The following is a 17,801-nucleotide window of genomic DNA, read 5'->3' as shown; positions in this document are numbered from 1 at the left end:
AACAAAACCCAGAAAGTTGGAAGTTAGGTAAAACAAATGAACACAGTAATTAGGACTGTCCATGGAGATTCACGCAATATAACAGAAGTAAATTAGATATGTAACTGTGCAGCTAAATTAATAACAGTCTTACCACAACAACACAGGGTATTAAGGGAAAGGAAGGAGGAATCGAATGCCATCATGGAAGTATCGAATAAAGAAAACTAAAAAGCAGTTTAGACAGGAAGTGTCACTGTTAGAAGAGTATAGAAGAGGGAACAGATCAACAAACCTACTCAGAAAGATAGACGTAATAAAAGCGATGATCAATATCTGAATAGATCAAGATCTGTTGTGCACTGTCACAAATAATAAACTGAAAATATCAACACAGGCAGAATAACTTGGAAGATGTGCAAATAAATATAAAGGAAAAGCACAAAATAAGCAGTTCTTGATGACCCAAAATGTTTTATAGAGAACAGGGAAACAAAGCAAAAGGAATTGGAATGCCACCCAAAAAAAAAGTAGTAGTAGATACATTTTGGAGAAATATCTATGAAGATCCTGCGGAACTTAAAGATGCTAAATGGATAATAGTAGTAAAAAGAAGTTGAAATTGGATGAAGTAATGGCCAGAAAGATTGAAACAAAGTTAAGAAAAGCTCCTGATTGGAAAACCCCAGGGCCAGATGCAGTACCTAACTTCTGGCTTAAATTAATAATATCTTTACATGAAGGTTTAGCCATGAGTAAGAACTATTTATATGTGCAACTTGAGCAGACACCAGCCTGGTTAGCAGCAGGAAAAACAATATTCCCACTTAAGAGTGAACCTGCAAACTATCCTAAAAACTATAGATCAATAATTTGCCTTCCAATGACTTATAAACGATGCACTGGAATTGATGCCAACCGAGTTTATAGTCATTTAGAAGAAAACTCAATCATGGTAATAGAACAAAAGGGTGATAAAAGTCATGTGGAACAAAGGATCATTTGCTAAAGTCATAATGGAGAACTGTAAAAAGGGGAAGAATCTGCGTGGTATGGCTAAACTACAAAAAAGCATTTGGTACTATCCCACATTCGTGGATAAGAGTGCTTAAAAATGTATAAGATACACCCTACGCTGATTTATATTACGACCATGAAACAGTGGCAAAGCACTTTGCAGTTAAGTCATCATGATAAAGTACAAATTATTATTCCAGGGTGGATATCCAGGGTGGTTCTCTGTCACCGCTGCTCTTTGTCTTGCCCTTAATGCATTAACCTGTCTACTTAGATTTGGGCATGGCTACAATTTGGTTCCCAGAGACTTTTCATCATCTTTTTGTAGAGGATTTAAAACTGTATCAGTTTTACTGCATCAGATGAGGAACTGAAAGCACAACTGCAAGTGGTCAAAACTTTTTCCGATGACATAAGAATGTCATTTGGTCTTGATAAATGTAGATAAGCAGCCTTTAAAGCAGGAAAGCTGCAGCACCAAGAAAACATCAGTTTGGGACAGAAATATGGTATCAAAGTGCTTGAGCAAGAGGGAGTGTATAAATATTTGGGAATTGAAGATTCAACAATAAAACTTGAGCAAATGTGAATAAAACGTTAGGAATATTTTAGAAGGCTTAAAAATTAATACTGAAAACAGTGTTGACATCTGAGAACAAAGTCCAAGCTATAAACTAATTTGCTCTTCCTGCCCTAACTTAGTTTTGGAGTGAGTGACTACCCTCAAAAGGTGCTGGATATGTTGGAGAGGAAAACAAGAATGATGCTTCATGCTCGTCATATGATTTATAAAAATCGGTGCATACCAATACCTTATATTCCCCACTCCGAAGGAGGGATGGGCCCTATTCAGAATTGATTTATATGTATAGATCTGCAGGTGTGGGACTTCATACATATCTGATGACCTCACAAGACCAAAGTGAAAGTTTTGAAACATGAGGAGAATAAGCCTAAGATGACATCCCTGCTTAGTTTAACAGAAGCATATTGGTGTCGAGCGGGAATGGAAATCAAACCAGAAGTAAAAAAATTGGGCAGCAACAATGTGCCAAAAAAAAGAGAGAATATAAGGTGAAGGATCAGATGAAAAGGCAATAAATGAGGAAAATGCATAAATATAGTTGCAAGTACAGAACTTTTGGAACAATCTCATGCTGACCAGGATTGAGTGCAGGAATGAGTAAGGAGAGGTGAATTTAAATACAGTCCATATATTGGTGTCATCTTGGTCAGATTTTGTGAAAACAGGGTCCAGCCCGGGAAGGTACTCGCCAAGACTTGAGGACTAATTCAGTTTTAGCAATGCTACTCTCCTTTCCTTATCGATTTTTATCATTTCTCCATCCAAACCCCTCATCTCCTGAATGGGGAGTGAAATGAAACTTGGTAATGAAGTTCTTAGCTGAACCTCTTAACCTTCCATCCCTTGAAGACCTGCACAAAGCTTTGTTGTTATCAGTTTCTTGTTGACTAGCCACTGAGGAGCTAGGGAGGAGTCATGGGATTCACAAGGAATTTAAATTATTTCTACAACAAAAACAAGCAGGGTGTGAGGTTTTCCCCTTTAAAAAATTGTTTGTGGGTTTTTTTTATGTATGTGTATCTTGAGTGGGTAGATTTCTTCAGGGGGATTTTTTCTTAATTTTACACTGTGAAACTGCATCTGCTTAGTCCATTAGATGTGTTTAGCTCAAAATCCAGCCTTTTCTAAAAGGTATCAAATGATGCATATTTGATGCCTCCTTAGAACAGCTCTTCCTTTTTGACCATCAGGCTAAACTGGTGCTTAAATAACTACAAGAAAAAGGTTAAACAGTAGAGAATTTTAAAGCAGATGTTTCACTTTGCAGTATCCTAATGTACTAGAAATGGTTATTCTAAGGTTTGGCCCTTTTAAGGCAATAAACCCAGACTGCAGCAATAGTAGTAGTAGTCCATCACATCAGAAAGAAGACAGTAAGAAAAGAAATCTGGAACTAAGATAGCAGGTTTAAGGCACCAGTCAGTAGTACATGCCCTATACTAATTGTTTTTAGTGACAATGTTGCCCTTAATTTGCATCATCTTATTCCCTTATCCCTGCTCGTTAGATTGTTTTCTTATTTTTTTTATAACCCAGTGGTCCCAAGTAGTAATGCTAGATATGAGTGTTGGCAGAGAGTCTGCAGCATCAACAGTGCTAACATCCATTCCATTTACCCCAAGGGATCAGATTTGTAGATTGTGTGTGTGCGTTTGTGTGTGCGTGTGTGTAAAAAAACTACAGAAGATTAGTATATCCATTTCCTCTGCCAGAAAATGGATCTCCTTTCTTGAACGAAAAAAGGGAGGACCAGTGGATACCTGTCATAGATTTCACATATCAAACTGGTATGTAGGAACAAAAAAGTTCAGAATGTCAACTCTTTAAACTGTACTACCTCATTTCATGCAAGGATGCTTTCTGTATGTTTTGGACATGCTGAATTCCTCAGCTGGTGTTCTCATTAACTAAGTTCCCTGGCAGTAAATTTTGAAAGGGTTATTCCACTTTTTCTTGCTGTTTGGCCTTTCTGATGCACCTATGGTACAGTGTTTGTTTTCCACGCATTAATGGGACTTCATATTTCTCCCATCTAGATATGAGCCAGGACAATTCAAGGATTGTGTTGCATTCAGCAAACTCATCAGTATCATCTTCTTGATACGTCTGACTTTAATTTGAGGTTTCCTTTCCGGAGGTAGAAGCTTAAGTGCAGTTTTGAGCATAAAAATGCAGCAATTTTCCTTCACCATTATGTGGTGCAACAGATGATGGAATTCTTTATGCACTTTTCTGCTTTGAGTGCAAGAATTTTTCTCAGAGCTGTGGATTGTGTATGTTGCTTGGTCTTGATTATCCCCATTGCAGGAAACACAGTTATCTGAGGAAATTGTGAAATCAAGGTACTTTATCTTCAGAACATATCCTTTCTGTCATTACAGCTTTAATAAAGGAGTTTCTGTGGTGGGATACAGACTTTCCTTTGGTTTTCAGCATGCCAGGTTCTTGGAAAGTGCAGTTTCAGGACTTCATGTTTTTCACCCTTCCCTTGGATACCAGTTTACCTCAATTTTAAAGAGATGTTGGTTATCCATTTGACTTCAAAACTTTAGAACGGTTTTAATACCTGTGGTCATTGAAACAGTGACAGTAATAAAACACTGATTTAGTATGGCAGCAAACAAAGGGAATCCATTCTTATCCACTTAGCAGGCTAGCAGTGATATTTGGTAGCAGGCAATCCAGGCGAGCTTGCCAGTGCAGGCCATTTGTATTCCAAGTCAGGCAACCACTCTTAACAGATGCGGTCAGCAGACAGACGATAGTGCTAGTGTATGAGTGGAAGTTAGGCAGTCCGACTTGCTAGGTTTTCATGATCGTAATTTGGATTCTTATTTGTTTGCCTCACTTCAAGCCGTCAGCTTCCTTTTTTTTCTGGGATAGCCTTATCCATGTTTTTGTTGCCACTGTCATTTTGCATAATTTGGAACTTGCGTCTTCTGTGTACATATACAACTAGTGTCATTCTGTTCTTGTCCCCCCCCCCCCCAACCCAAATAAAAAGCGGAAAAACTTGGATTGCTCTGTAAATGTCACTACTGTAATAGAATTCCATAAGCGTGAGAGTTGGCCAAGAGAAGATATCAGTTCTTCTGCTCTGAATTCTGGAGTAGCCTGATGTCCTTAATGGGACTGGTCACCTACTTAAACAGGGAACATTGCTGTTAATGGTGGTGCAACCTACATCAGTTTCAGTTCTTTGCTGTAAGATGTGTATGGTCTGTTTACAGGTTTCCATTGTTTCCTTCTTGTCTACTTCAGAGATTGTACTTGGGGTTTGACTTTTTTCACTTTTTTTTTTTTTAGTATAGCATGTGGCTTTTTTTGCTATTGATGCTTAATTTAAATTGAGTGTTGCATTTTGGATTTTATTCTAAGTGCTCATGATGCCCCAGAAAAATGGCCACCAAATATGGCTGCGGGAAACAAATTCTGCTAAAAGACGACCATTCACAGTGAGCTTTCTTTCTTGTAAAGAAGCGTTTGAGCTATCTCCTGCAAGCACAGTAAAAGAAGCACAAAAAAAGTGTAATTTTAGGACTTTCTTGGAGTTAAAAAGCTCCTCACACAGGAAGAAAGACCTGTCTTGTCCTCTCCCTGCTGATGAGTTCTCGACAAGTAAAAGGAAGAGGAAGTCTAGAAAGAAGTGCAGACACCATAGAAGTGGAGAAACTGAAGATGTTGGTTGAGGAATTGGTGGGTAGAGAGCTCGTAGTCAGAGACGGCATAGATCTGAGGATACAGACTCCTAAGACTAGCCTCATTCTCCTGTGTTATTTGTATTCCTATCTCTGCTAGCCCCTTTGGAGGCAAATGGGAAGATTTACAGTATCAGAACCAAGTTAAGCTGTGGATATTTTTTGAAGCTGTGCCACAGCCAGATATTGATCCCCAGGCATCTCTTCTGTGCATGAGCCTGATTTCTCATTGATCAAACCTTTGCGAAGTCACACTTCCACTACAGCATTACTAAAGCACGCTAACCCTGCTCTGGTTTCTAACCCCCAGACCTATGCTTTAATTTAGAAAGAGAAAGTGCCCATGAGCAGAACAGATCAATCTGTGCAAGTGGAAATTTAATTTTGGGGGTGGAGTCTTTTAAACAGTAGTGCAGAATTGAGGCACAACAAAAATAGACTTTGCCTGTTTTGTGCTCCATATTCCCTTTCAAGGGCCCTGGAGTTTTTGATCATCTTCTCCAGTGTACAGAACAAAGGCCATCTGTAAGTCTTTCATCTCAGTCATCCAAAATGTGATTTTAAAATCAAGAAGGAAAAGACAGGATGTATTGTAAAAATATCCCTTGACGAAGGCAACTATGATACTCCCAGCTGGTGCACAGACCAACCCCCCCCCATCAGCAAGTAAGCTGGTTCTGAAGAGGGTTTTGTATCCTTAGGCCTTCTGGAAGACCTCTCCACCTGTTTTGAAATTCATTTGAACTTTATTTTATAAAAACTTCTTCTTTCGGCTTTTCCCAGTTAGGGGTCGCCACAGTGGATCACCTGTCTGCTCCTGATTGGCAGTAGAGTTTTACGGTGTCAAGTTGCCAGCCCTCCGCTCAACCTTCCACGGAACACACACGCACTCACACCAATTTAGAGTGTCCAGTCCACCTACAGCATGTCTTTGGGATGTGGGAGGAAACCGGCGCACCCGGAGGAAACCCATGCGACCACAGGGAGAACATGCAGCCTCTGCGCAGAAGGCACCCCAGCCGAGGATCGAACTGGAGAACCTCTTACTGTGAGGCAACAACCCTACCTGCTGAATCCTACACATGCTGATGTATTCGGGTAATACAAGACAGAACCAAAAACTTCAGGCAATTAGACCAGACCAAATCCGTACTCTTTCATGCTTTCTTCAGGAATATTTCAGTCCAGAATATCTGTGAGGAGGCTTCTTGGGCAAGCATTCACACCTTCTGTAATTTGTAATATCTGGATGTGTAGTCTGTAACCAGTGTAAATGATGCCGTTGCAGGTCTCTAGTACACTGCCATCACCTCCCTAGCCTCTGGTCAGACTCACGCTGAATAGCCAACTGCTTTAGCACATTTTCTGTATATCAGGAATTCTATCGCAGCAGTATTCCTTATGATCTAACATACTACAGTCGTGTGAGGGTATTCATCATAGCTGTAGATGTTTGAATGCAAGGATATCTGTTGCAGTAGGTATCCCCACTGATTGTTTGGCTCCATGACTAAAATGTGATATAGTAGAAGTGCAATCACAAAATATCAAACTGACAGGTCAACAATGACATTCTAAGCTCTCTTCCACTTTGATTTTTGTAGGTGGGGATTTCTTAGTCTCTAAACATGTAGGGCTGTGCAATGCACACCTCCTGCTACTTAAAGGATGTACACCCTAAACATACAGTTTCCTTTTAAGAGTTTTTTTTCTCCTTACAGAATGATTGCCATACATCCATATATTAAAGCAGTTTCTTCCTCTCTTTGGGATTTCTAGCTTAACCAGCTTCTTCATCCAATACCGACATGGTCTACACTGAAGTGTCATAATGCATTGTTTATTAATTTGTCTTGTAGCATTTTATCTGTTACCTTTATATGTTTCTTGTTGAGGAAACGCATAGTAAGATACTTGTAGCTTTTTATTTCACACTTTCTTGGGTCATAAATTTATTAATGTTAACAACTCACAATTTATTTATTTATTTATTTATTTATTTATTTTTGTTGTTACTGCATTCTTCCTCTCCTTTGATTTGGCTGCAAGCCAGGAAGTACCACCCTGGCTAACTGAGAGAAGGAAGATGAGAAAACAGGATGTCAGGCATGCGGAATTTAATTCAAAAGCAATGTTTTCTTAACTATTTCCTTACATTCTGTTAACAATTACAGCTTATGTAATGCATGTGAGAAAAAGATGCGTCGGTGCAAACCATGCACCGACACTTCTATTGAGGATTCCCAGACTTGACAGTATTTCTCACAGCTTCCATTATAACTGCTATTTGTGTTGTAAATCCATCTGGATTGTTTAGTGCTGCCTTGCAAGATAATGATTTTTCATTTTCTGCTAGATGGAGTTCGGGTATATTAAGTCTTAATGTATTTCAGAGAAGAAGCACTACTTTGAGATACTCTGGTCTCTATCTTTAAGCAAAGAAAAGGGAAAAATTTAATATTTAATTACCACAGATAACCTAAGCCCGTCATCCCCTTGCCATTTCTGAACCTTAATTGCCTCCTGTGAAAGTCTGGCAGGAAACTAGCTTGTATGTGTCCTTTTATTGGGGCATTTGACACAGTTGTCTTTCACTCTTTGGACCCCTCTGTTGGATAGACTATGTTTGCTGGTGTATCAGCCAAGTAAGCTTTTTTTCCCCCAAACTGGTTTCGGTCTGACATTAGGTATGCTCTAGATATTTTTCCCATGGTCACTGATACATATGTTTTGTTCTGAAGAACAGAAGATAGAGCAAGCTGCTCTGTCCTTTACAGCTGAGCAACTTTAGGGTGCCTTAGCATAGGGAGGAGACCGGTCTTGCTTTGGACCAAAACGTTTCTAGCCTGTGTGAAGTAATTCCTGTTTTACCAAGAATTTTGCTGCAGTGATAATCTTTTTGAATGTCTGTGGACATGATGAATACTGACACACACTGATGGACCATACTACGTACTGTAGCTCTAACAGGAGGAGGGGATACTGCACTAAAAGATATCCTGCTTTACTTACTCCTATCTCCTTTATTTCAGATGCATTGTTCATACAGAAAATGGTGTATTACTGTAACTACATTTAATATAATGCTTGTATGAGTTTGTAATGTAATTTTTTTTTTTTGCAAATTTGTAATGCGTATTTGTGGAATGCATTTTGTGATGAAACCTGGAGCTGTTGGAGCTGTTCTCTCCAAGCCGCCTCTAAAAATGGGTACCTTGTGAGCCCATTCAGACTTTCCCGGTAAGCAAACAAAGATGAATAAATAAAAGGACTAAAACTTTGAAGTGGTCTAGTAAGTGGGTTCAGTCTGTGATGAAACACATCCTTTATAAATGCAAATTGAAGTTTTCTTATATCACAGATGTAATGGATTTCTGACTGGGAAGGCTAGGGTCTATTCCATAAAGTCAGCTGCAGTTGCTACAGCTTTCTTTAAAATGTTTTGCCTAGGTTGTTTGAGGGATTGTGTCCTTCCATTCTGCAGATTTTTGGAATGTTCATGTCCAGTGTGTGTGTGTGGTGGAACAGGATTTTCTTCTGTTTGCAAGGCTTGTTTTAGAGATCCACCCATTTCTGAGAACTGTAGATGCACTGCTTTCTCTGCCGTTCATGTTATGGATTGCTTTAGAAGTTTTTAAGAAGAATATAATATAGTTAATTATGTATACTAATGGTAACAGTTGATCAGGTAGCTGAATCATTGTTGCAGGACAAGCTCCTATTCTTGATCCTGAAGGTCCTGCACATTCTTGTAGATTCTGTGGGTCATTTCATATAGTTAGTTTCTGTATTAGATGCAGGCTACTGTGTGCTTTACACAAAAATGTGCTTTAAGGAGAGTTTTTTATTTCTTGCACCCTTCAAGCACATTTACTTTAATTACCATATTTGTAAGGTTAGTTATTTGGATAGAATACAGATATATTTTAATGCTCTTTTTCTTTTTTTAATATTTAGTTGTTCATCTGTAAGACTTTTGTGGTCATTTCACAATAACTGTGTGTTGTATTTTATTGTGATTTGGATTGGTTGTCTTTTGGGATTAACAAAGTATGAGAATGTTATGTATTTAATTCTATAGTGGGGCTCATTCTGACTCCCTGCAGCTTGTAACTGCACATCCTATACCTTAGGTATGTCCTGATGCTAAAAGGATTGGACCTCTTGTGGTCACCATGTTGTAGCTATTTTCCATTCTTTCATGGATTACTGTAGTAATGAAGCTGCTGATCATATGTTCTCATAACTGTACTTTTGACATTAGATTGTACTGATTGCAGTGTTTTCTGTGAAGTGCTACACTGATTTAGCATACTCTGCACAACTGGTTACACACTGCACTTGTTTAACAAGGATATTGCATTTCAAGACTTTTGAGATTTTCAGTTCAAGATAATCTGTGTAAGTATTTGTGTCAAGAGTACAAAATGCATTCCCTAATAAACTTGCTTTGCTCCCCATCAAGAGCTTCATAAGAGATCAGTCTCCATGGAGCTCATGGAGCATATGCATATTTGTCTTTTCAAAAAGCATAGAGATTCTTCTCTTGGAAAGCAAGCAGTGACTTTAATTTTCACTTCTCCATTCTTTTATAGATAAGGGAGAGTTCCTTCCTGCCTTGTATCAGTGGTGTCAGTAAACACGTATATTACATGAAGTTTTGAATAATTATTCTGCAAGGAATCCTGTCTTTGTCTACAAGGCATGTTGCAAGACATAGTGGAGGTCTTCTGACATACTGTCTGAGCCTCACAGAAGATTACCTACAGTTTGCAGTGGAAGGGTGCCTCTTTAGATATGTAGTGCCACAGGTCTTAATCCATTGACCTTTTTTTTTTTTTTTTTTTTTTTTGCAGTTAACGCAGAGAATTAAAGATGTTCATCATACTGATCACTGCTTTTGTAGCCTTAGCTTATATGGGTTATATCCTGCCACGCTTCAGGGCACCTTCCATGCACCCAAACTATCAGACAGCTTGAGCTGATTAAGTAGTCCTTCAAAGCTTTACAGTCTCAGAAGAGTGCGCTGCACTGAGGATTTTGAGGATAGATGGTCTGCTTGTACTGTTCTTTTGCTGGGCAGAGAAGTTCCCTTTGGGGGAAAAATATTCCATTCTGTTTATTATTAACTTCTTGAAGAAAGCATTATTTTAAAGCTAGGAGTCTGTGTAAGTGCTCTTTTTTCCTGTCAGTTATTCAAATTAAAGATATTTTTTCTGTGGATAAATTGTTTATTTTACTTTTTAGAGCAGGAAAAGTGTTTTAAATTGCTTTTTACTGTGTTCTGTATGAAAAAGTGACTTTTAAAGACCTCACTATTTTTTACCAGATTTTGTTGCTTGTTTTCCTTGGGAATGAGGCACCATTGTTGGTTTGACCATGAACAGTCAGTCCCATGGTCAGTCTTTCTTCCATCCGCAAAAAGAAAATTAACCAGCCTTCCTTACCACAGCAGGCTAACAGTTTGCCTCCACCACAGGTGGGTGACTGTGCTGCGGCATTTTGTTATAGCTCAGACCACTCATCTTTTACCCTGGATCCCTCTGGTGTAGCACCTACAGCTACTACAGGCTGGGACTTAGCCATGCCTTTTGCATCTGCTGGGGTCCCTTCAGCAGGCAAGGGAAAAGCCACTTTTGTTTGTCCTAGGAGAGGTAAAAAGGAAGGCTTCCCTGTTTTGTCAGAATATTGTCCATCCCTGGGGAAGCAGCTGCTACTATTTATAGCACTGTTGGCCTCTCTTTTTTTCTGTCAAAAAGATAAAACTAAACCTGTGTCTTATACTTGTCAAATTTCCTTGGACAGGAGTAGTTTACTGGTTCTGGCTGATGGTTTTATTCAGGATTGTATTTTTTTTATTTATTGCTTTGTAGTAAAAGAAAGGATACCTTCTTTCCCTTCATCTTCCTGTCCAGAGTTAGAATCTTTAATCTCTTCAGGAGGGATACAGGTTTTCAACTGAGTTTTCAGATTCATACTCTGAGAACTCATTTTCTGATTCTTCCTTTGGGATTCCTGTTGCTTTGAGACTATTTCCAGAATATGTCAGTGTTTTCAATGAGTACGCTGAGGTTTCTCAATCTCAGCTGGTTACACAAGGAATTTCCTAAACTTTCACCATTTTCTCGAATTCTCTCAGCTTTGAAGAATGTGTGTTTTTCAGACCGTCTGCTGCCCCTAAAAAGGCAGAATGTATAGGGTTCCTCAGTCTTTTTACATGTTTATATACTCTTTCCAAACCTGACCAGCAGCCATAGCTTTAGTTATTCCATCTGCTGCTAAATAGTTAATTCCCATCTTATTCTTTCCAAGGATAGGAAGATTATTGATAGGTACAGGAAAATAGTGTATGCTTCTGAAACTATGATTTTTGAATTTTGAATTGTCAGGCTCCCATATTTATTTGTTCTGACTAATTGTGAAAATGTGGAGTGTTTGGTCTGCAGTTTCTTGTGAGGAAACGTATTTTAAATTTAGTTTTTTTTATTTTGATAGTCACTGCTCTGTGTATGACATCATTGATTCTTTCAGGGTTATGGCTTCTGGTACTGGTTTGAGTATTTTTTTTCTCCTGGCTGTGTTCTCGGAACCTCCCAAGAGGATGCGAATAATGAGATTTTATTTTCGCTTTTAGATATTCACTTTTTGGTTCCTTTGCTGCAGGGGTTCTCAAAACATGATGAAAAGAGTAACTTAAAGCAGGGAATTTCTAAAGATTTTCTACCCTCCTTTTACTAATTTTCTAAGGGATTCTCAAACCCTTAGTCCAGTTTTGTTATAACGGTAAGTTTCTGTTCCAGAAGGAATTCAGGAAGCCTCAAAACCAAGAACAGTCCTGCTAATAATTTTAAATATTTAAGGGGTCCCCCCCCCCACACACACACACACACACACACTGACCTTGGTAGTCCGTTTTCTCTACCAGGAAGTCTGAATCTTTTTTTTTTTTTTTTTTTTTTCTTCCCTTGGCAACAGGTAATTTCAGACAAATGGGTTCTGAAGATCATTCATCAAGATTGTAGATTGCACTGAGAGGATATCCCTCCTTGCCAGGATGTTATTCCTCATCCAACAGACCAGACTGCCTTGTTTCCACCTGTCACTTCACAATTTCTTCTCTTCCTCCTCATTCAAGTTTACTGGTAACTATCATTTAAAAGATGCTTATCTCATTCCTTTTCATCCAGACTTCAGTCATTTCTTAAGATTTGTGTGTCCAAACCACTATCCGTTCTCTGCTTTACCCTTTGGACTGTCCACTGCACCAAGAATCTTCACTAAGTGGCTAGCTCCAGTTAGAGCTTGCTGCAGGCTACGAGGTTTCTTTTTTCCATATTTAGATAACTGACTTGTCTTTCCAGTGTCTTTTTCGAAAGTGTCAGTAATTTCTCACTTGGGTGAGAGATCCTTACACAATGTGGGATTCCAAGCGAACATTCAAAGTCTCTCTTGACTTTCATTCAGGATTGTGTTCCTAGGGTGGCAACCGAACACTTGAGTTCAAACAGCTTTTCTTCCCCAGGAAAAAATAGATCTATATCTAGATCTATTTCTAAGGTTTCCTACTCTGACTTCAGTCACTGTGAGGTAATACCCAAGGATTTTAGGTCTCATGGTATCTACGATTCTCATGATAAACCTTGCAGGACTGTACATGAGAATGATACACTGGTATCTGCAGTATCTTTGGTCCCAGCATCAACATCCCTTGTCTTATCAAATGCAAGTGCTGGGGTTTGTCAATTAAAAAAATTGTTGGAGACTGCAAATATTTCTAAATTCAGATCTCCCCTTATCCCTCCCTGTTCAAAGCAGTCAGTCTTATCAGACGTCTTGGATTTTGCATGGGGAGCAATTTCAGGAAGGATAATGGTGCAAGGTGTGTGGGAAAACGTAGGTCACTCTTAAGGCATCCTTCAGTCTGTCAGAGTAATATTGTGTGGCAGACAAGCTGAACAGGACAGAACAGACTCTCGTATGTAAACTGGATGAGGGGGGGTCTTCCAAAATTTGATGCATCTGTGGGGAGTTCCTTTAGTAGACCTATTTGCGTCCTCTCTAAATCAGTTGATGCTAGAAGGCCTGGAAGATGGATGAATTTTCTTTTTTTCTGACAGGAATGTTCCTGCGTGCTTTTTCCACCTTTTCCACTGATATCCAGGGTATTCTGAAGAGTCAGAAGAAATTCCCCAAGATCTTGTGGTTATTCCCTTTCAGGCCTGGGCAGCAGTAGATCTTCCTTCTTTTTGAAGTGCCCAGGGACAATCACCATAAGATTCTATAAAGACTGGATCTACTCTTACAAGATTAGGGGGTGTTTGAGGCACCTCAACCTCCATTAGCTTCAACTGACTTCCTGGATGATAGGGTTGTATTTTCATCTAGGCACCTGTTTACTTAGGACTTGCGACGGGTATTAATGGAAGTAAGAAAGCCTACAACTAGGAAGGTCTATATTAGCAAATGGAAAAGGTTTTCTAATTGGTACCAACAGCATAACCAATACCCAGCTTTAGGACTTGTTGTTCGTTTTTATTTATTTTTTGAGTTATTTTCATATGGCCTTCACTTCTCCTCTGTCAAGGTTCATTTATTTTCCATTTCAGCATCTCTGCCCATGGATCCTCCACTTTCAAGGTTTTCATATGTTAAAATGTTTATGGAAGGAATTTTACTTTAGAAGCCTCCCAAGAAAATGTGTGGTCCTTTCTTAAGATCTTAATTTTGTTACAGCAGGTAACACTTCCATTTGAATGACTTAATCTGGTTGACCTGGGGTTCTTAACATGGAAAATAGTTGTACTGATTACTCTGACCTCTGCAAGATTATCAGGGTTGCCTCACCACAAGAGCTTGCAGCTCAGTCTCATTTTCCACAGAGAACAGTGTCTTTTGAGAACTTATCTATTGTTTATTTATGTCTAAAGTGGTATCCAAGTTTAAGCCAAACTAGTTATTGTCCCATTTTTCACTGATTTTAAAAATGAGGGAGAAAGGATACATCTTACCTTGAATGTCCACAGACAACTCAGGTGCTGTCTTGACAGAACTAAATCATTCAGATATTCGTGTTTTTCTCTTCTTTCCTTGTGAAGGTAAAAAGAAGGGACAACTTGTGTCAAAAGATACCATTTCCAAATAGTTCTCTTAAGGCTCTTTCCTTTTGTTATGCTTACCACAACAGAAATTTGCCAGACAGGGTCAAGGCCCACTGTACCAGGGCTTTGGTTTTATTGATAACTTTTTGCAAAGGGTTGGCTGTTAAGAGTATTGTAGAAGCTGCAACCTAGTCTTCAGTACGTACTTTTACAAAGCACTGTATGCTTGTTTCCTTCTCTAGGTCTAGATCAGGATTTGCAAGGACTATTCTCCAGGGGCTTCTGGATTCTTCTCATTCCACATCCCAAATGTAGTAAGCTAGGGTAATCTGTCCATATAGCTAAAGCTACTGCAGCAGTGATCAATGTGATGAACATAGTACAGTTATACAAGTAAACCTACCATAACAGTAGATGGTTTTGAATGATCACTACTTTAGTAACCATTGCCTCTCTCCAAACCCCCCCCCCCTGTTTTTGGTGTGTTTATGCCAGGGTGTGGTTAATTTTTTGTTCTTCTAGCATTGTCCTTTCAGGAGTCTGCCTCCCTTTGTCTGTTGGCAGGAAAAATTTGAAGGCCTTGGTGCCCAGACTTTGTCACCTTGGCTCAAGCTGCCTGACATTTTGGGCTTATGGAAGGTGCCCTGAAGCTTTGGACGTTGGCCAGCTTTTATATCCTTTGCCGGATGTAACCTATAAAGCTAAGGCTACTGCAGTAGTGATCATTCAAATGTCTACTGTTGAGGAAAGTTTACTTAGCTGTACTTTCTCTGCTAAATACATAGAACAAAGGGGAGTGCTTTCTGTGTTTTGCTATCTGTTCGATTCCTGTATGTCATTTTCTTGATGCTATTCCTGCATTTAGTAAATAACCTGAGAAGAAAGACCGGAATTTTTATCCTCTTTGCCCCTTGATTACCATGTATTTTGGCTTTCAGGTCAGTGCAGGCATGGAGGCTTCTTGCCTTTCATTCATCAGACACTTTTTTTTTTTTTTTAGGTCATCTTTATCCTGATTCAGATGATGGTTGCAATTGGTGATTCTTCCTGTCTGTGACATTTGGGTCCTAGTATACAGTATGGTTATTTTGTACATTTGCATCACTTCAGAGCAGTAGGGTTGAAATGCTGCCTGATAGAAACGAAAACAGTTACTTAGTCTAATTCTGCATCCCTCAGCCATGTTCAGCTGTAGTGGCAGACATAAAGTTGATTTGTCCTGACTTTAAAATGGCTTGTTTAACAGACATGAAAATTCCCTTCTTGGAAAATGCTCTTTGTGGCCATGGAGCCACAGGATCAAATCGGTGACAAAAAGCCTGGTTTGTTTCTTACGGATTTGTTACCTTTTAGTACTAGCTAATATTTCTTGATGAAAGTGGTCTTTGAGCTATCCTTAAAGTAGTCCTTCATTAATTTCCTTGCACTTTGCTAAAAAGTGTAGTCCAAGAGCAAGAGAGCTGTTCTTGCCTAGCCTTTATATATCTGAGAGGACTTCATTAGTTCATACGGATGGATGAGCTGTTTGGCTTTTTCACTGCAGTTGAGGAAGGCTTGGCTGTAGCTAAGCAGATCCTTAGATGGAGTACCATCGTCATTTGTTAAGATGTGGCCAATGTTCTGTTGGCTAGTGCAGTCAGAGGCAGTTCTACCAGGGCTGTTTTATTCAGCTGCTCTTGCAAGAATGTAATCTTGGCATAAATTTGTGCTTTAGTTACTTAATTAGTTCACATCTCCACTAAGTAAAACTACTTTGGTTGTGATCTTAGGAACTGGACCTGCTGTGACTCCTTGGTACATCAGAACTCTTCATTCTAAAGCTCTTTAAGCTTTATTGGTTTGTGCTCACCCAGAAAGTAGTTCTGATACTGCTTGCAATTCTTGCCAGTCATTAAACCATAAAGACCCTACATAATAAAATGAAAGATATGCACAATTACTTTGCTGTTGGCTTGACAGATTCCACTGCATTTACCCCCTCACTGCTGCTCTTTGCCTGGACCCTTACAGCTGTTGTCTCACAAGGTTGCGCACCCATTTTTTTCATGGATACTGAGCAGAGTGAGTTTTTGTGTAGTCTGCTAGGTCCTACAGATGTTGGTGCACTGGAGTTGCTTGTCAAAAGTTTGAGCTAGAGAATGGAAGAGTCTGCTGAGATAGGGTCCCTACAAGAGGAAATATCCCAGCCATTATGTACAGATAATCCTTTTGAATGTTTGAGTGCGTTTGAGAGAGAACGAGAAAGCGGTGTGGTTATTTTGTCTTCATCCATTGGGAGCGCCACTGGCGTAACGATGCATTTCAGGTGTCTGCTGTGCTGAGTCTCTGGATTTTTAATTCTTCACACCATGTTGCTCAACAGGAGTATTGTGTGCTGTTCAGTTGTTACTCTGAGCCACCATGCCGGAGAGAGAGGTGATGGTTGCTGCTTGCTCCCATCCTCAAAGGCATTGTAATCCGGTGTATGGGCTGCTGATCAACGCCAATATTCTATACCATACAGCTAGCTGTTTTGTGGTGGTTGAAAGTGAGACAACCATTGTTGCTTTGGCTTCCGCTGTGGCTCAGAGTTGCGTCTGGCTGAGGTTGCAACCAAAGGAAAACTAGTCCATAACCTTGTCCCATAAAAAACAATTTTGTTGAAGAGCTAGCTCTCCTCCTTTCCCAAGTTTATGACCAGCTCCATAGTCACACAATGCAGAGACTGAGAGAAATGCCTAAAAGATAGGAATGGCTGCAGGTGCACACTTGGAAACCATACTAGCATTGATTTTCTTATAGAAAACAATGGTCTGGGATTTCAGCTTTACTTAGTTGAGCTTGACCAGAAGGGATCTGTGCCTAGTGAGTAGGATCCAATAGAAAGTATCTGTTTTGGTATTATAGCAGAAACCAGGACAGTAATTTATGCTGTACTGTAAAACAGTATCAGCCCGGCGATGTGTTGCATTGTGTTCTACTCTGATGTATCAAAGTTGGATGCCACATGGGCAAAAAGTGCTGCATTTTCTGTTTAAATTGGTACATCTGTTTTGCTAGTTGTGTGACTTCATTAAATGTAAATTTTGTCTCTATAAAATGTGAGACCAAATTTGCATTGAAAACTAATTTTCATTGACTTGTTTATTGTGAAGAGGGTGAAATCGTCATGCCCCATTCATCTGTACATAAATATTTTTCACCTTCTATTGAGTTTTTGGTTCACTGGAGTACTTCATATACTTGCAAGGTCATAGAAATACCTAAAGCTGTCTGCTGCTGCCAAAGTATATACTGCATTGAATAAATAAATAAAATCCTTACATCAATAGTTTTTGCTTTGCCACATGAAAAAATCCTTTTACCAAGCGTGTTTAGTTTAGAAGGCTTAAAATAATTTAATAATTGGTTTATATTAGATTATTATTTGTAGCTGACATAAGT

The 17,801-nt window shown here is 39.2% G+C and overlaps 1 protein-coding gene across 1 annotated transcript in view; it reads left to right on the top strand.

Moving 5' to 3' along the window:
* The window catches only part of CS (citrate synthase), a gene marked incomplete in the record, with an annotated part of 801,297 nt that overhangs the window by 285,850 nt on the left and 497,646 nt on the right, over positions 1-17,801 (top strand).

Source organism: Protopterus annectens, chromosome 9.part0, assembly GCF_019279795.1.
Source record: "Protopterus annectens isolate FY-2018-M chromosome 9.part0, PAN1.0, whole genome shotgun sequence".
NCBI lineage: Eukaryota > Metazoa > Chordata > Ceratodontiformes > Protopteridae > Protopterus > Protopterus annectens.
This window is presented reverse-complemented; position numbering and strand designations above follow the sequence as displayed.